Source organism: Neolamprologus multifasciatus, chromosome 3, assembly GCF_963576455.1.
Source record: "Neolamprologus multifasciatus chromosome 3, fNeoMul1.2, whole genome shotgun sequence".
In the NCBI taxonomy this organism is placed as follows: domain Eukaryota; kingdom Metazoa; phylum Chordata; class Actinopteri; order Cichliformes; family Cichlidae; genus Neolamprologus; species Neolamprologus multifasciatus.
Genome location: NC_140441.1, coordinates 42,841,036 through 42,861,906, shown reverse-complemented (window position 1 = coordinate 42,861,906; position 20,871 = coordinate 42,841,036). Strand labels below are relative to the sequence as shown.

At 37.5% G+C, this 20,871-nt stretch overlaps 1 protein-coding gene and 1 long non-coding RNA gene across 2 annotated transcripts in view; both read right to left on the bottom strand.

Annotated features, from left to right (window-relative positions):
• nrxn2b (neurexin 2b) overlaps nucleotides 1-20,871 on the bottom strand; it is a 728,828-nt gene that overhangs the window by 509,306 nt on the left and 198,651 nt on the right.
• On the bottom strand, nucleotides 1,743-18,800 carry LOC146523308 (uncharacterized). The gene is made up of 2 exons (XR_014871246.1): nucleotides 4,675-18,800; nucleotides 1,743-4,632 (listed from the first exon to the last, which is right to left on the bottom strand). It is a non-coding gene; the product is annotated as an uncharacterized LOC146523308 (long non-coding RNA).

Sequence of the window (20,871 nt, the reverse complement as noted above, 5' to 3'; positions counted from 1 at the left end):
CACGAATTCTGCTTGTGGGAATGCGCATGGCCATGCTACCGCTCACAACAACTTATTTTAATCAAATAATGCTGAAGAACTGTATGTAATATATATCTCCGTCAGTATTAATAGTAAAATGTTACCTAAATATTACGCTTGACATTTAAACGAGTAAGTGCAAACAGAATTTCAGTTGTGTGCATAAATACCACTTTCTGAATCAGTGAAAAGAAGAATGAAGATACATTCATGAGCCCTTCTTATCAATCTGCCTCTTCAGCTTTTCTACACTTATCAGTGTGAGCCCTTCACCCATATTGCAGTCGACAGTTGACAAAAACACAATTAAAAAATTCTGTGAGCTACCACCTTATCATGGTGGAGGGGTTTATTTGTCCAACTGATCCCAGGGGCTATCTTGTTAGGGTGGGGGGGGGGGGGGGGTTGCCCCTGGTAAACTCTCCCACACCAAATACATCATGGGTGAGGGTTAATACAAAGAGCTACTGGGACATGTAGTCTAGCTACTGGCTAGATATATTTAGGCTCACCTCAACACATGGCTCTAGCTTTGGAACCAGTTTGCTAAACTGATCCAGTCTGGAGTTTCCCTCAGCAAGAGGCTGTAGGTAGGGGTGGGTATCGTGGGTATCACACGCCTGTACATTGGTATTTTTCCCAGTGGATGACAGGATTGCTTTCCTGTGTATTCGGATTGGCTCTCATTTGGGCTTATATGCCAAATGACAGTCCACAGTACCCGACCTTCTTTGAATCTCTGGATGCAGTGCTGGAGGGTACTCCACCTGATGACTCCATTGTGACTGCATACTGGAGTCTTTAACATTCACATTGTGTATAGTGTCTATAGCTGCTCTTTGTAACCTTTGACATAAATCCTATGGATAGATATTCTAGGTTGAGCCAGTCGAGGGAATCTCTCCTCTGCTTTTTGATAATGTGGTTCTGCTGGTTTCCTGGGGTGGTGGTGTCAAGCTCACACTGTAGTGGTTAAAGTGTAAAGCAGCAGGAATGAGAATTAGCACCTCCGATTATGATCCAGCCATAACCATGGTATCAGACTATTCACGAGTTATGGGAGGATTGAGAGACGGATTGGTACCATGTCTGAAGTGATGGGCACACTGTACCAGTCCATTGTGGAAATGAAAGAGCTGAGCATGGGTTTTGACCAAAAGAATAACATTGTGGATACAATTAGTGGAAATCTGTTTTATTTGAACTGTGGCTATCATAGAGACAGGGTATAGCCACTACTTCTCCATATCAAAAAGTGCCAGCTGAGGTGGTTTGTGTATCAGATTAGAATAGGATGGATAAGGTGTTCTGGACAAGTCCTACATGGAGAAAGCCCTGTGATAGGCCCGGGATACAGAATACGTCTCTTAGCTGGCCAGGGAATACCTCCAGCTGCAATGAAGGAGTTGGCTGGGTAGAGGGAGGTTTGGGCTTCTCTCCTTAGGCTGCTGCCCTGACATAAGTCAGATAAGTCCTGGATAAATGGCAGAAAATGTATGGATGGACAATTTAAAAAGTAATTAGCAAAAAAAAAAAACGTAATTCCCCAGCAGTGGTATGGGGTTTTTAAATGACAGGCAGGCCATTCACACAACTTACTCAGTATTTACAACTAACACATTATAAGTGGCTTGATAATAACCTTAAATCCATACTAATGTATAAAATAAAATATCCACATAAACTAGATCAATAACCATCACTGCTATAACTAAAATAAAATCAATATATACAATGGTATCTAGGTTTCAATAGAATTGCAGTACTGCAACAGACAAAGAAATTTCAGGAGAACATTGAAAGGAGAAAAGGTATAAAACAAACCCTCAGGCTGTGTGTGGGCTGTGATATTTGGCCTCAGAGGTGGATTATTGTTCTTCAGAGTGAAAGAGGGTGCTGTCAGCCTTGAAGCAAAACCAGTTAAAACGTCTGCCACGGGAAGCAGCAGCAGATCTCAATGATGTGATTAGGGTGGAGTCCTTACTTCTTTGGTTTCTGACTTTATCTACACATCGAGTCTGCTGCTGAGGTAATTTGATGAAGGAGCCAACATACCTGACTCACTGGAGATAGGGCTTTAGGTAAAGGCTGCATGAATACTGCAACCAGGAGGCAGTAACTGAGAATGTTGTGGGCATGACATGGCAGGAATATACTGTAGGTGTTAGGCTTTTTTTCTGTTTCTTCAGGGTGACTCCACAAAAAAAAAAAAACTACAAATACCTCACAAACACCTGAACTGCAGGCACCTACTGTACCCAACTGGACTGGATTTCAAAACTGAGATAACAATAAGTCGGCTCTAAACTCTAAAAGTTTGGATAGCACAACTATAGTAATCTTTAGCTCCCGTCTGTTCGATCGTTTTGCTTTAGCCATCAGCGTCTCAGTACAAATTAAATCAAAGAGCAAATAAATAATATAGACCCAATAAATATTTTCATCCCTCTGTCAATTTCATCCAAACGTCCATTCTTTGAAGCCTAAAATTTGGTTTATTACACATGATTAATTGTGGCTGTAGAATTAGATTAGTAGTTATCATATCAGCAGGGGTTCAGATTTCAGTTTGTCACGTGGATCATGTAGCCTTCAAATAGTTTCTGCAAGTAGCTAATGCAATGAAGCATGTGCTAATAAGTCTGTGAAGGTTCTCAGTCATCCAGGTCATCATAGTCTATGAAATTTGAAAATAAAAGCATCTGGATTTCTTTAAGTTTCCTTGAAGATGTTTCACCTCTTATCCGAAAAGCTTCTTCAGTTCTAAGAGCAATTGGTGGAGAGTCCCAGATTGAAAGAGGAGTGAAAGAAGCCATCTATGTCCACTGTAAACGACCATCTTTGAACAAAGGTGGTGGCTTACGACACCAACTGTCTGCCATCTATAATCCAGTTTTGAGATCCCTTTCCAGATGCCCACTCACATCCTGGACCATTTGACCTCAGTAAATCACATGATAGGGTGGGGCTAGGCTTCACAATGGGTTCACCCGAAACTTTGGCTGATTGTGACCCACACCTGTTTTCACACCTTGGTTCACGTGATTAGGTAAAGAATCAATAGGGAGTCTATGACCCTCTTGGGGACACTCCCTTAGGGCTTAAAATCTGACTCTCCACCAGTTGCTCTTAGGACTGAAGGAGCTTCTTGGATGAGAGGTGAAACGTCTTCCAGGAAGTCCAGATGCTTTTCTTTCCAAGCTCCTAGACTGTGTGCTAATACCATACAGACTTGTTTTCTTAAACATAGGACTTTAAGAAACTAGCGTATTATTATTTATATATGTCTCTGTATTTATATATGTGTGTGTGTGTGTATATATATAATATTCTGCTCACGCTCTGTAACTTCTGTCGGTGCTGTGCTTTTGGAAACCGAATTTCCCAGAGGAACCTACCCGAGGGATTAATAAAGTTTTATCTTATCTTATCTTATCTTATCTTATCTTATCTTATCTTATCTTATGTTGCTACCTTTTGGAACTATTGCAAGGTCCCATGACTCCACAATTTTGTGAAAAAAAAGAAGAAGAAGAAAAAATAAACTTTTTAATTGGAACTTTCAGGGCTCTGAAGAGGAAGCCTGACATACAGCAAAAATGGCAAGCACCAACCAAAAACAGATCGATAATAAATAAATAAATAAAAACTGAAGTGTGTATTAAATTGCAAAAAAAATTAAAATTAAAAAAGGATATTTTTAGCATAATGTGACAGGTGCTACTACGATGAACACATTAGGATAGTCCTTTGTTTTGAATAAGAATGACCCTATAGCAAGAGTATGATCAAATATAATCATATAGTCTCTAAGGATAAATCAAGCAAAACATTTTACAAAAGATTTCAAAATCTCCAAGAAATTATTTTCTATTATAAATGTAATTAGTACAATAATTAATTATTATTAATAATGAAATAATTCATTCTTCTTTATCTCATATTATCCTGCTACCTCCAAAGGAGACAAGAGAAAGCTGTTGCCAGGTAACAGTGCTACAGTTGAGCAACTGGATTGGGTTGATAGCCAGTGTTGTTTTCTGAGGAGGCACCAGTCCTTTGGACCCTCAGAGGCCAGCCAGCTTGAAAGGCTTACCCACCAGAAAATCTGATTTACTGCCACAACTGTCATCATATCCTTACTTGATTTCTATGTGAAGAGAAAGAAATAGAATAATAAATTGGGGTTCAGTAGAAAGATATGTAATAAATGGGTTTCAAGTTCCATGTAATGCAGCGAAATGCACACAGGTAGTGGCATGCTGCTTAATGAATCATGCTTCTGACATTGTTCAGTTGTACTTTTACAGCTTATTTCCACAAATATTATTTCTCTTATCTTAGGCAAGGACAGGAGGCAAAATATGTCAGACAAAACCAATATCAACCAATATCTTCAACATCTATTCTTCATTTAGTTTAAGGATTTCAGCTAGTCTAGTAAACTTGCACACTTTTTTTATTAACTAATGTTTTCTTTAAAAGTGTATTTTTCAGTGTCCTATAGTGCCAACCCATCACCTGTTCTGTGAAATTCAGTGACCTTGAGGGTGTTCCCCTGTGATATGACAAGATACCTCTTCGTTGTTGGATTTTGCTGTTTGACCAGTGCTTTACACACACACACACACACGCACACACACACACACACACACACACACACACACACACACACACACACACACTGATCCCCTTCTCTTGGTGTGCCTGCACATCTCTTTCCTGGACCCCAGTCCTCGCTCTAATCCCCTGGACTCGATGCTGAGGCTGCAGGCTGGTAATTGACCAAATCCCCTTCTGCTACCTCCAACCCATACCTCTCCTATGATGTCAAGTGCTCCTTGACAGTACACATGCAGACAGACACGTGCTTGTAATACAAATAGACATATCCCTACGTGCATGCAAATAAAACCAATCCAAAATGCCTCAACATTCAGATTTTATTTTATCAGCTGTCAGACCGAACACCATTTTCTTGGCTTGCAGTAAAGGATTATTTCTTTCTCCAAGGTTTTCAGTTAATGAAGTATTGGCATTTTGAGCTGGTATGGCTTAGGTCTGCTTTCTGTCTATTTTTTCTGTAATAAGTTCCATTTTATATCTCCATTCTCAAAACTGTCACTGAAAAACATCCGCATTTGATCGTTGATTTCATTAAATGCTTTGTTTTCTCCTTGCAAAACACTAGAGTGCTCCCCGATTTGCCATTAGAGAGCTCCTGCAAGAACAATGTGTAATTTTAGTCTGCCACTAAAACTGTCGGAGGTGTCACTCAAGAGCAAAGCATTGACGCTAAACGCTAGGAATTGAAATGTTTTCCTTTCTTAGAAAATTTAGATTACATACGCTGATAGACGATAAATGGGCAAACCCAAGAGATATTCAAACATCATCTAAGCTTCGGTGTTAAAATGTCTAAAATGTTTTTATCCAAGTGGACAAACGTAAGGAAAATAACATCTAATTAGGGCATTTTTATGTTTTATATTTACCACACAAACAAAACATTCATAAGCAGATATTATTAACCGGATGCATTGTGCGCAGCTTAAAATATATTTTAACAATATCGTGTAACACCTTCTTTGAGACTAACCCTGGTCAGTGTAATGTGTGCAGGTTTTATTTCCAGTGGGTTTGTAAGATGTGTAATATGCGTATGATTAACACATTCAATTAGTTGCTTGGTTGGATATATCCTATAGTCTTTGTGTTCATTTCAAAATAGTTAGGGAAGACACCTGATAGGAGCAATGAAAGTCATTTTTTTTAAGAAAGGCCTGCTGCAGACTTATTAAACTCTCCAGCCAATTCCACAAAGGCCATGAAAGTCTGGAAGCGAGAACACAGATAAAGAGGAATGGAATAGTATGAAGAGGATGTATTTAAAAGGGAACGGATTTGGCACATTGAGACTTGTCTGTGCATAAGAGTAAAATAACAATATGAAGGACACTTTGAAGGCTCTCCTGTGTCCAACAAAGCAGCAACATTTCAGTGTGCTTTGCTGCTTTGTAAGGGGTTAAGAAGAGTACTTTGTAAATGCTAGAGTGGCCTGCTATCAAGGCCTCCTTTCTGTTCCTTTATGATTAGTGTGCTTGTTCTGTTAGATGTGATTAGACTAATACTGTAATGTTCTACCCAAGTTAATGGTCTGTGGTTACTGTTGCCAAGCCCTGCTGCTTGATTAAATTATTCACTTAATATTAGTATTATATGATTAATCTACCAATTAATTGGTAGGGTCAAAGTGATTCTAACTGAGACTTTTTGCAACAGCTGATTTACTAATGCCAACTGATGCTGGAAATATTTGGTATTCACCCAAAGAAGACTTGATACTGAACTCTCAATACGCTTCCATACCTTTGCCTATGAATAATGCATTAGAATAAAATGAAGGAATCTACAGACGTAGTGTATAGAACTGTGGATCCAGTCTAGCACCCTCATGTTTCATTGTGGATATGACAGACTCCTTGTAAAGACCTTATGGTTAATGTTATAAATAAAGTATTTCTTCATTCTATATGGAATTGTCTACGTTTCTTTAAAAACATGACAGATTTTCAATGCAGTCTCCGACTTTTGGAACAACCTTAGTGATATAACAGCATCAGAAATGGGAGGAACCCCCTTCAACCATACCACGAGTGTTCATGTTGCATAGTTTCTACCAGAGGACATGTACTTGAAGCGCCACAAACACACCAGCCATCTTAACTGTGCAGAGTCAGGTGGAAACAAGTAATCCACAACTTGTGACAATAATGCAAGAATATTTTTAAACGGCATTAACATATCTTAGCAAGAATTTGCAAATAACTGCACATAACAAATGCCAGGGAAATCTGTTTATGTTTTCTGTTTAAAAGAAAACAGTACTGGCTGATATATCAGATTTTTAAATCACCAATTATTGTTTTTTGGTCTTAAAAATATTAGTTATATTGATTGGGCTCTAGTACCAATGAAGAAGCTTAACTGGAGCTTTTTGTACAGGAGGGAGTAAAATGTTTTTTAGATCTATTTCATTTTAAAATTATACACTTTTATGGCCTACTACAAGAATGTTTCAGTGATGTATGCAAAAACAAGTTTGGTTTGAATAGAAGAACACTTCAGTTATTACCACTGGATGGATGGTGTGTTTCTGTGCGTATGTTCCCATGTCGTTGTGGGTTTTGTCCAGGTACTCCAACTTCCTCCCACAGTCCAAAGACATGTATGTTAGGTTACTTGGTGAGTCTAATTTGGTCATAGGCATGAATGTGAGTGTGAATGGTTTTTCTGTGTCAGCCCTCCAGAAACTAGTGACCGTTCAATGGTGTACCTTGCCTCTCGCCTTATCACAGCAGCAAAGGGGTCCAGTCCAACTGTGACCCTGATTTGGATAAGTGGAAGATGGATGAATGGATCCATGCTATAATACAGTGGTTCCCAAGCTTTTTTTGCTGGGCCCCCCTTTGTTTTACAAGAAAAATGTGTTAGTGCGCACTAACACATCCTCCAACCACACGCACTCATATTTTGCTCCATTGCAGTTTATTTCACACCTCAAGTAATATGCAATAAATTACAGGTAGCGTAATTTTTACGCTACGTCCACACCTACACGGGTATTTTTGAAAACGCAGCTGTTTCGTCCTCATGTAAATGGCGTTTACAAAAACTGAGATTTTTTAAAAACTCCTTTTTTGCGTTTACCTGTGGAGGAATACAGAGTTCGTCACTCAACGTCAAAGGTATGTGCCTTTTTTCACGTCACGCTGTGCGCATGTTATTGTTTACATGAGTTGAATTGCAGAATGGCAGATAGAGACGAAATACTGTTAATCTGACTATCTGCAGGTTTTACATGCAGTTACTGTCGCTCCATTTACAAAGGCAGAGGTGTTACGGTGTGATTATTTTACGTGTAGTTTTTTTTTCTGTGTAATAATATTCAACATTGCTATCAATACATTTTTCAAAAAATGCCTCTCTGTGCAAAATGGGTTTAAAAACATAAACAACTGTGGGATACTGTTTGTCTGTGATTTGAAGAGGGGAACAAATTGTAGCAGGATCAGCCTGATGTTATTTTTATCCCACTGTAACTTTACTGTATAAAGAGCTAACATCTCCAAAATGTCAGGAGTAGTTAGTTATTATAACAAGTGTTTGTGAACTAAAAATCACAAATGTGGGATACTGTTTGGTTCATCTCCTCTTCAATCTGGAGAATGTGGAGTTTACATCTACAAAAATCTTTTCAAATCCTGATTTAAACCATAAAACATGTAGTCTAGGGAGCTGTGAAAGCGACCATCTTTGAACAGAGGCGGTGGTTTACAACACCACCTGTCTGCCATCTATAATCCAGTTTTGAGATCCCTTCCCACACGCCTTAACGCCCACTCACATCCTGGGCCATCTGACCTCAGGAAATCACATGATAGGGTGGGGCCAGGTTTCACAATGAGCTCACCCGAAACCCTAGCTGATATTGACCCACACCCGCTTTCACACCTTGGCTCATGTGATTAGGTAGAGGATCATCAGGGGGTCCTTTGTCCCTCTTTGGGGGGACACTCCCACTGGGTTTAAATCTGGGACTCTCCACCATTTGACCTTAGAACTGAAGAAGCTTCTCGGATGAGAGGTGAAACGTCTTCAAGCAACTCAAAGAAGTCCAGACGCTTTTCTTTCCAAGCTCCTTTGACTATGATGACCTGAATGAGTGAGAACCTTCACAGACATAAAACATGTAAACAGTTTTCTACTTTGCCACCATCCACTTTAATTGAGCTTTGACCAAGAGAATACCTTCTTCTTTGCTGCTTTGTTCCTGAGCCCACGCGGCTCCATGACAGAATCATGCCGGTATTCAAAAACAGGCATGTACTGATTTTCTGCCTTGTCTCTTGTACAGAGAGATTTCTTCAAATTCTCTAAATCTTTTGATGATATTATGAACTGTAGAGGATGAGAGATTCTAAATCTTCATGTTCAACATTTTCAACATTATTTCTCACAATTTCTAGATGCAGGTTTTGGCACATTCCCCATCTTTATTTCTGAGAAGCTCTCTATGATGATCTTTTTATGCCCAATCATGTTCCTGACCTGTTGTCGGTTTACCTAATTAGCCACAAAACATTGCGCCAGCTCTTTCTTTTCAGTGCCACTTATGTTCCAAGCCCTTTTGTTGACCTCATCTCAACTTTCCTGAGATGTGTTGGTGCCATCAAATTCAAAATGAATGATATTTTTCATGAAACAGTAACATGGCTCAGTTTAAACATTCGATACATTTTCTGTGTTCTACTGCAAACTAAGTATAAGCTTATGAGACTTGCAAATCATCTACATTTTAAACAGTGTCTTAAGTATTTTAAGTATTTATCTCATTTGGTAATATGCATTCATACGCATCAAAAGTTCATATTATAGTTTGCAGTCTTAATAACTGAACCTGCCAAGTTGCTTCAAAAATGAATGCTACAATTTAAATGTAAAGCAATAAATTTTTAGACAGAAACTCTTTATTTATTTATATTTTATAGTGATGTTTTCTTTATTTCCCTACTCATTTTAAGCTCCATTAAAAGTTAGTTTGAAGCCAAAATTTCATAGAAAGTTGAGCAAAATAAAACAAAAATGTAAAAAATGCAAAAATGAATGAGTCAGTTTACCAAGTTTACCCAGAGTGTTTTCGTATTGTGGGTCCCTACATTCAAGAATGTAATGATTCAGCAAATCTCTGGAGAGGCCGCTGACTGACAGAGTTGCCTTTTTTTCCGGTCAGACCTTGCATAGCTGCATGGTTTCTCTCTTTTTTAAGACCTGTCACATGTAATCTCTGACATTTAGAAGGAGAGAAATGTGTAATACATATAAACAGGTTAGTGCTGCTGTCACAATGAGTTCCACAGTGGAGGGTGGCTTTACATGTGTCAACCTGAACTCTATTGTCCTTGACTGAGCTTGCTGCAAATAAATGTTTCAGCGTAAGGCATCTGAGACTCCTGAATGGTTCGCCTTCAGTTTCTGCAAGAACCACTGAACGATTAGAAAATGTTTTAAAAGTAGAAGTAGAAGTGTGCAAAAGTATTTATATATATATATACACACACACACGTATATATATATATATATATATATATATATATATATATATATATATATATATATATATTCGGTTCGATACTTTGGTGTCACGGTTCGATATTTTTTCGATACAAAAAAAATGTTCATGCCTTTTTAGTTTGTCATTTATTAAGATTATAAATATATATTTTAACTCAAAAGTACTGTTTTTAAATTTAATGTTGCTGAAACAACAAAGTGATAAAAAAAAATAAATCTATCTGATCGAGAAATCACTCATCTTTGGAAAAGAGAGTTTATTACAGAGAAATGTCTCTTTCCAAAATAAAAGCTATACTATACGCTTCTTCTGGGCTATATTCTCAGCAGCATATTAAACATATCAGGTCCCCATAAGGAGAATCACGTGCTAACGGCTGTCTAAATGACTCGGGTAAAGTTTGTAGCATGCGTGCTTGTTGTTTTTGTCTGCTTCCACTTGTCTTTGCACTAGGATGATGTCGCCGTAAATGTGCAGTCATATTCGTTGTGTTCCCACTAGTGCTGTCAGCGTTAATCTGAAATGACGTTAACGCCATAATATGGCAAATCTCCGTTAACGAGCTACCGCGGATCGCCCCGTGCGTGGGGCTGGACAGCCAACATGTTAACGAGCTAACTCCGCTAACGCAGTAGTTCCCATCAATGTAATTGAGCATTGCGTGGCACATCCGACATACTGTTTTACTTTTGTCCATGACGCGCTTACCTTCAGGGTCATACGTCACATGAAAACCAAAATAGTTCCAAACGCCAGATCTGAATGAGGGTGGGGGAGGTTCAATTTGCCATGTTGCAATGCTAGCTTGCCCTGCGTTCAGTGAATCTGCGTTCGACTACTCCGCCTAGGCTGCACTGTAGAATGCAGATCCACTGAGCGCTCAACACAGACAGCACCGTCAGAAGGAAAGTTGATAAAATAAATTAAATTAAAATAAATTTTGTATTGTTCAATACATATGCGTACCGAACCGAAAGCACTGTACCGAACGGTTCAATATCGATACGAGTATCGTTGCACCTGTAATATATATATATATATATATATATATATATATATATATATATATATATATATATATATGTATATAAACCTAGTATATAAAGTATATAAACCTCATTTATATACTGAGATTTAGAAAAAGCTGGAGTTATTTAAGCCTGATAAGCTCATCCTGAAGCCAAAAAAAGATGTTAGTACAGTGGGGTCAGGTGGGGGTAAGGGGTGCAGGGTGGTATCTGAATAATTAATAAGTGGATGCAGGGCAGGAATTATAGGATAAGTGGAGTAGAGAAGATCCACCCAAATCTGCTAAAGCTGCCCACAGCAGAAAAAAGCAAACCCTCTCCTCACTGTAACAGCTAAAAAAAAAGGTTCACATGTATGTCTGTTAATTTGTCATCCATGTTGCATTTCATTTATATCCAAGTGAATATTTTTCTTTCAAGGAGACCCAATGTGTTCTCTTTCAGTGTTTTCGGACAAAAGACAAGACATAATATGATAATCCCTTCGTGCTGCATTTAAGTGCCACTTGAACTGTTCTGTTACATGATTTGTAGAACTCCCGAGAATTCTAAATAACAATATAACACCTGTCTTATCTGTCATTTTGGGCATTCTACTTATTCTCCTAATTAACTGAATTAAATGCTTATTAAATGCTAATTTTTCAATGAGTATCCCATGTTAATGTATTCTCATTAGTCCTTGTGTTCCTCAAGGATAAATCCAAGTTCTTCTTTCTATTAATATATAACCTCAGTTTTAAGAGAAAATGTGCAGTAAGTAAAAATCAAGTCATTTTATTTTCTATAAAAATTCTAATTATGTGAATGCATCTACCCTTAACTACCTTCAAAAAGTCACACAACCTGGCTTCTTGAGAATGATCACGTTTTTCATTTTACCACATCTCCTTGGTAGGAATCCTTTACAGTACAGTCAACCCATCTCTCATTTATCATCTGAACTGGCTTACTGTGGAAAAATGATTAATTATAAAGAACAAGTAGGAGTAGGGCAAGGGATGATTTTCTAATTTCAAAATAGAGTTAAAAAGGGCCAGAATAAATGTCATGTCAGTAATTTGAATTTTTGCTCTATTTATTTTAAGGAAGGGCAAAAAAGGTCACCGACTGGTGATTATACTTCTACTGCAAAGCCTTATGCTACTTGTGAACATCATCAGACTTCTCAATACATGCTTTATCAAAAAGACAGTAAAAACACTGATGACCCAGATTGGAATAAGATGCGTTTTCTTGACACTTGAGAATCAAGATGGATTCTATTTATATATTATGCATATAAGCCCTAAATTCAAGCAACAACATAAAATGGGTCCAAGCCTGAACACTGATGCTTTCTCTATTAAACACTTGTGTCTGTGCATGTAAATGCTGGAATACTAGTAAGAATAATAATAATAATTAAGCAATGTGGAATCAAAGCCACAATAATATAATATAAAGAATAACTGATGACTATATACATACAGAATTTGCATGAGCACTTCCTGTTCTTATACTGTTTTACTCTGAATTTCCTCAGGAGGGCATTGTTGTAAAAATCTACACTCACACAGAGACGCTTTGTGTGGTGCAGGTGAAATAAGCATAACTACTTGTGGAAGCTGAAGAAGGCCTGTTGCATGATCAGTGAAAGTTGTTTTTGTTTTTGTAAAAGGAATGAGTGTAAAATTAAATTAAAAGTGCATATCAGTTTTGACAGCCCCATCAGAGCTGAAAGGGAAGCTCTCACAGCTCATAGCCTATTCTGTTTGCACATTTAATGTCACAGGCATACCAATGTGCACATGTAATTTTTAAATGGTTATTTTTTTTCCTCCAAAAGCAAATGCTTTTGATTCATCAGTGGAATGAAAAATGATTGTAAACTGGGAATTGAGAGTGCAAATTATGCACATAGAGAAATAGCTATAATATCTTATTCATGGAAATGTTTGAGCGAGTATATAACTTACACAGCACCTCTTTTGTTCTCCGCTGACATAAATGCACAGACAACATGAAGGCCTAGTCCTCTGCCAAACAGCTTCATTTGATGTTCTCTTTTATTTTCTGTCTTTTTTGAAACACAGCCCTCATCCAAATCCCCTCCTGAGTCCCACTGCTCCTTTGTCCTTATATTATCTCAATCCCCTGGTGCTTGTAAAGGGTCATTTTTGTTTTGATTCTGTAATTTGATATTTCTTGTGCAAACTCAGAAGGTGTTTGCCAAAGTAGCCCAATATCTATGATGACATTTAGAGCTGCAGTTATTAGTTTCGCTGTTGATTAGAGGCGTGAACAGAAACTCCAGCTCGCACTCACCCTGCTCTTCACCCCGTCTACCTGCTCCGTGGATTGCAGTTTCAAATAAGGGGCTCTAATGTTATTCCACTTGCCTCATTGCCTCTGCTTGTACGCTCCGGCGAGCACAAAACTACCCACTGCCCTGTGAGTTCTGAAAATTAGCAAGGGGCAAATTTGAGGTGGCACATATTGCCCAGTGTAAAATATTTAATTTAAAAAGACTCTGACCACCTCTCTCCCACTGGGTTTCCATTTCATCTGCAAGGAAAAAAAGTCTTTGGATTCTCTCAGGGGAATATAGTGGAATATATGTAAAAATCAAGTCATTTTTTTTATTCATCAGCTAAATCTTGCTTTTTTATTCAACATGCATTATGAGATTATACCAAATACCAGACTGTGTGAAAAGGCAAGTAAGTAAGTAATGACTTTTTTGCAGAAAGTAAAGAGAAAATGCACCAAATGCACTCCAGACCATTGGCACTCTTAACTAGAGAGAATTATTTTGGTTCCCCAAGCATCAGTAATATGCTAAAAACCTTTAACTACACAAATCATCTGCCCAATTAAGCCGATTTGGACATAAGACGGGTAGCTTTGATCATTGCTATGTAAAGAGGTTATTCAGAGGACAAGGTCACTGTGAGTAATTTCTCAAATGCTTGAAGAGAAATTTAAAACCGTGTAGCCGTCAATAGGAAAGATAATGACCAGCAAAAGGATTCTCTTTCTGCAGAACCTGATCTGTGCTATTATGTGCACAACGGTAATTAATGGTTATATTTTTATACAAATTAACAAAGTGAATTTCATAAGACTGGCAACCTGTCCAGACTTTAGCCCATCTTTTGCCCCATGACAGCTACAACTGGCTCTAGCCCCCACTTGTGCCTTAAAAGGATAAGCAGAAGAGAATGAATGGTTGGATGGACTTGCTAGCTACATATCTCTTGTAGCTAACAGCTGGCCAAGTGTCTTGGTAAGTAAACAATGCTAGCTAATGTTAGATTATATTTTACTTGATAATGCACACATATTTGATTTGGATTTAAGAAAATCATGTGGTTAGTACTGAGGTATTGATGTTTATGTAAAATTAATGTTAGTATTAATTATAAGGTATTGTCAGACAGCATATCTACATGTCTTTACTGTGATTATACGCAAGAACAGAGAGTTTGATAGGTGCTAGTGTGGGAAATGGCATAATGACTCATCAAGCAATGTTTCTTGATTCCAGAGTTTAAATATTAGACGAGTGAAGGTACTGGTCAAGCTGAGTGAAATACAGTATTGAAACTGAAGCAGCTGCTGGCACACAAGGGAATGCTATCAGTAACAGATATTCAAAACCCTGTCCTGAACTCCATCATATATCCAGGAATGTAATCCTTCTGTCTAAAACGAGTATTGCATACGTTGTCTCATGACAGATGCGGCAGTGAAGTCCTTTTGTTCCACCTGCACAAAATGCACCCAAGCATGAAAGCTCAGTTCTGCTTCCTGTCAGGAAAGCAGTGGACTTGAGATCACGTAAGGCTCATGTTTGTGCAAAATGCTCACAAAAAAAAATTCACAATGATGAAACATGCTCCAAGTCACTACCACCTACTACTGCACTGAGTACTGAGGCAGAGAACACAAAAGACTCCCCCATGTTACCCTCTGTGTGCTGAAAAAAGCATTTTTGTGCTGCTTAAAAGCCACACTTTTTCAGCTGCATTGCTTTGAGAAATGCATTATCTTTTAAAAAAATTTAATATGAGAAATATAAGAAAACATCTCTAACTTGCAAGTGAATTCTATTGTAAATCAGTTTAGTACTTTGGTTCGGAAATGGAAAATTCATTAGCCATTAAGAGAACAATCCTAAAGTGAACAGTGTAATTCATCAAGGTGAATTATCTCACCTTCGCTATATTTTACTATTAAACTGTCATGCAGTGCAGGGTTAACAGGAGGTGAGTGGGAGGAAAAGTTTGGAAAAGAGTGTGAATATATACTGATTATCCATGACTGAAATAGTCTTAGGGGGAAGGAGAGAGCAGTCAGAGAACTGTACATGTTAGGCCAGGTGGGGCTTCATTACAAAGCTGAAGACTTGAGTAAAATATTCTGTGATCTCACCTCATGTGTGGGAGGAACACGTCAGTATCCAGAACTGTGCTCTTTCATCTTTTGTCACTATGTGTTATTACACTTGCGTGATACCACATCAGGAACCATACCTTCATACCATGTGTGAAGCTTCAGCTGGAAACTGTGAGAGTTAATTATGCAACTCTTCTCTGATGTGAAATCAATTACCTGCACACAAAGCTCTAAAGATTTTTATTACATGCCAAGCAAATGATTCAGAAAAAGCATCCAGCATTGCTGGGGCCAGGTTCCCGAGCTGAAGCACTTAAAATAAAATAAAAAATAAATAAAACACAAAGAAAGACTAAACATTTTTTTTCTATTTTGAATTTGAATTTTCACCTACTTTGAAAAAGAAGCTTTCTAATTATTTTCCTCCCGACTTTACATTTCATTTTATCAAACGTGTTTTTTTACTTGAATATTGGACTGTACTCTAAAGCAGTCATACAACTCTCCTACAGCAGAGGCTGAACACAGCACACTGTGCAAGAATATGAGTCATTACATACATGTTTTGAAATTCTAGTTAAATGAGACAGGCTGAAAGAATGACCAGAACTCAATATAAAACGTCTTATAAAAAACGATTTAGACTGTGATAAGATCTGCCCTCTTCATTTAATGAAGATGAGATGTGAAATAATTCATTTATCTTCTTTTTGGGAAGTTCTTTGTTACAAAAGTTGAAAAAACAACAGTATTAATGAGAAGCATTCAAAGAGTTCAAACGTCTGCCAAAGCAGCTTACTCAGTATTTATGTTTAATGGAATAGCATTGTATTTTGCATATGTTAATTTTTGTGTGCAGTTTAACCCTTTAAGACCTACCATAGAACCAAGTCCGCCAGAGCTTATATTATATTTTTACATGCTGTGGAGCCATTTTTGGGAGTTCAAGTTGCTATACATCAATACAACCATTACAGCCTAAATTTTAATAATATGTCTGCATTAAGTGCATAGTAATTACATAAATTGCAAAAAAGTGCAATAAATTACAAAGAAATTGAAAATCGTTTTTGTTTTTTAACATATATTTCTAGTTAGAGAAATTCAAGAGCCTTATCCCTCAAAACTGTAAATACAAAAAAGTTGCACAAAATAGTTTCCCACCACAGGAAATTTATTTTGAGTGTCTTCACAGTTTTATTTTTGAAATACACCAATTTTTATATACTGCAGAAAAAACGAAAATAAATATTATAATGCAAATTTGCAAAAAAGCAGCATATGCATCAAAATAAACAATTTCCAGCAGTGCAATATGAGTCCTAAGCATCCCAGAAACGACACAGAAGGTCATAAAGTCAAACATAACTTTTAAAAACACCAGTATAGGCTCATGAGGCCCCGATGGTAAAAAACTACATTTCCGCGAAAATGACGTCACTTCCGGTTTCAGGCAGGTAATGACTAATTCGCGCTGAGTCTAGTCCAAGTAGGAAGTGTTACAAACAGCTAATCGGATTGGCAAAGCGTGTTTCTGGAATATTATGTTTTTGTTGCTGCAAGCGCTTTTTATGTAGTTTTTGCAAAGCTATATGTGGAAGGAAACTGTGACCGAGGACAAGCTGATGGCATAAGATGTAAGTACAACTCCTCCGGTTTCATATGCAAAAAAAATTATTGCGCTAGCTTATGTGGTTGCAGTTTTATAGGGATTTAAAAGTAGTTGCGCAAAACGGAGTATGCCAGCTCTGACCGGTTTTAAAGGGTTAAATCACGTAAGCTAGCATGACAGATGTTTACTTTGATTAAACAAACATTATGTCAGAGTACAAAATGAATGATGAATTTGTAAATAACTGGACACGAATAACTTGAGCTCATTAAATATTATTAATATTATTATTATTTTTATTACCATAGTATATATTTCTAACTACGCAGCTCACTGTCTGTCTCCTGGCAATACTTTCTTTAAAGACAACAAATTTTGGGATCAACTTGAAGGACAGGCAGATGTAAAATGTAAAAGTGAGGTCAGAGGTCAAATGTGACATGATATTTACAGTCACCATAGTCCAGTGTCATTTTTTAAATGCTGCCAATATAAACAAAGGCAGTAGAATTTTAATCAGGGTTTTAAAGATAACAAATGTATCATGATATTTTAAATCTTTATACTTTCAGTATGTTGACAATACACACCATAGTTGTAAGAATCAAGTTTAAGTTATAAGGCTTTTTGTTAATTTTCAACCAATGAACATTAAGTTGACTTTGAAAACCTTGGAAGGTGTCAGGGAAATTTTAATGGATTGTTAATATGACCCCATGCTACACATCTAAAGTTTTAACAGCTTCAGTGTTTTGATTCAATCTGATGGTGTCACTAGCGACACTAGCTCCGCTGCGCTGTAATTTTGCTGTAAGAACCTCTGCTTCCTCAGGGAATGAAGCCTGCTCATAACCTTTTTATGTGCAGCGAGTGTTTAGATCTTCCAGTTCAACCTGTTGTCAGTGTGGATGTCCTGGTACTTGCACTATATCAAAGTCATGTCCTAAGACAGACAAGAGACATGTAGTTGTCTGAAGTCTATCAGCAACGCTCTGGTCTTATTCATATTCAGAAGCATATGAGTCTTCCCTGACCACTGCACCAGATCATCCATTAGTGCTCTGTATTCCTCCTCCTGTCCATCACTAACACATCAAATCATTGCAGAGTTGTCTGTCTAGCTCTTCAGGTGGCATGACTCAGAATCTGCACAAGGTAAACAGGAATTGAGACAACAAAGTCCATTGTGGAGGTCCTGCACTGCACACCATTTGAAACATTACAGCAATGTTTTTGTTTGAGGTTTGTGACACAGCTTTGCTCTTTCTCTTTGCTAATAATTCATCTTTAATATCACAGTAATATTTAATAAAAGAGTATTTGATTAACTTTTTGTTGTTGTTGTTGTTGGGTATATATATCTTGGAACATATTTGAACAAACCTGTATAGAAACAGAGGTGGGACAAAGTACCAATACGTAAAATCTTCAGGTATCTGTACTTACAGAAGGATTTATTTTTATGGCTACTACTACCATAAATACAGTTTTCACAGCATAGGTATCTGATAAAAATGCAGAGAAGAAGACTGCTGCTAGAGCTTAAACTGATTTAACACATTGTTTGACAAAATTAGGTAAGCTAGACTGCTAAAACTAGTGCTGGCAGTTTTGAGACAGTCTTTAAATGGTAAATGGTAAATGGACTGGTTCTTATATAGCGCTTTTCTACTCTTCTGAGCACTCAAAGCGCTCTATACAACTTGTGCATTCACCCATTCACACCCATTCGCACAAGCACATCTTTCTAGGTGCTTTCTAAGTAACATTCACACACACACTCATACTCCGATGGATGCATCGGAGAGCAATTTGGGGTTAGTATCTTGCCCAAGGATATTTGGCATGCAGACTAGGGGAAGCCAGGAATCGAACCACCAACCTTCCGATTAGTAGATGACCCGCTCTACCACCTGAGCTACAGCCACCAAATACAGCTGTCTCTGTATTTGGTAACTAGTTTTAATAGCAAGTTTGTTTCCCACCTTTGTGGTCACCTGCAGTACTTTGCTGATGATTTTAAACCTAAACCTTTTCAAAATCGATCAGAGCGATGATACTGCTCACTTTGCCACATAATTTTTCTTATTTGCCTTTGGTTTTTTTTTTTGTTTTGCCTCTATATTATTTAATTACATAATCATTTTTCTATTGCCTTTTCTGGTATTTTACAGGGTACTCAGTACTTTGCTACTCAGTTAGCCGCTGCGCCCTTCCTCCTGCCCTATTTACTCCTCCTTTCGCTTACCCCTGGTGACCTTAATTACATGTAAAAACCTGACCTGCATCCAATTTCCAGCCCCTGACCACAGTGACCCAAGATTAATACCCAATGGTCCAAATTCAATTAAAATTAAAATCAGAAAATGATTTACACATAAAACGTGAAACGCTAAATTTAACGGTGTCTGTTCAACTTAAATTTAGTTGATTGACTCTGAACATATACCAATCATCTTGAGTTGTGTGTACTTTCAGCATCTAACTATAGAAGAGGAGCGAGCATAAAGAAAATGCAATGTTCTAACAGCTCGACAAATATCACCAAACAAGCTGTTTCTGGGCACTTTGTCACACAGTGTGTCGGGTAGCTAAAGGTACAGCTGCTGGATTCCCCGGAGAGAGAAGAAAATGAAAATGCAGGAAATACAGGACCGGAGATTAGCAGAGATTATTTTTTTAAGATAACAGCTGATCAGTGACATTTGTTCAACTGGAAATTTAAAGCTAACATGTAAAGTCCTTGTTTATTTTTGAAAGGATATTGAATGTATACTTGATGTATTGCTGAAATACTCATTTTCCTGTTGATATGGAGGCAGTATTTTTTTTTAGTACATGTATCTATACTTCTACCTAAGTAATGAATGTGTGTGTTTTTGCCACCAGTATTCAAATGTTTTTTTGTTTTGTTTTTTTTTTATAATTTATTCTATTAGATTTATTCTAGATCAGTTAAGCATAACAGTTACACATGAACACACAAAAGCAAAACACATCTGGCATATTTCATTCAAGACAGCTTGATGGAGATGCTTGTGGGCACTGGTTTGACTCAGCTGGCCTTGCCTCTGTTCTCCGCACTTTTAAATCCCCATGTATCTTAATAATGTTCTCTCTTCTCCAAATCCCCTTATTCAATTATGGCAGCTTCTAATACATGTGTCAACATGTTTCATTAGTCAGTCCTCCTCTCCCACCAAAGAGATTAGCTTTCACTTTTTTTTCTTTTATTTACTAAATGCTGAAATATCATTTTCCCCAGGACAGAGTGAGAACCAGGAAAGAGGAAATGATTGTTTTTGTTCATTACATTTCATTTTGGTCAGCCAGATGGAGCTTTTTTTTTTCTTTCTTTGCTGAGCAGACTATTAAATATATGCTGCAGTTTACATTTAAATGCTTCAAGAACATTAGAGAAACTCTGGAACAAGACCATGGTTTTAACTCTTTGCTCTCTGAACTCCTCAGCTTCACTTCTTTTCATCACAGAGTGAGTGTTCATGAGCGTTTTACAGCAGAACAATGGCAAGAGTCTAGAAATAAGATACGAAGCAAGACTGTTTCATCTCAATAAGCGCGTATGCGTGTGTCACAGGAAGAAATTATTAATTCTATGACTGTAGGATTCCTTTGATATTTCGTGTGGTAATTCCTGGTCCCTTGAGGGTTCCTTAGTGGTATCTGTATTGTTG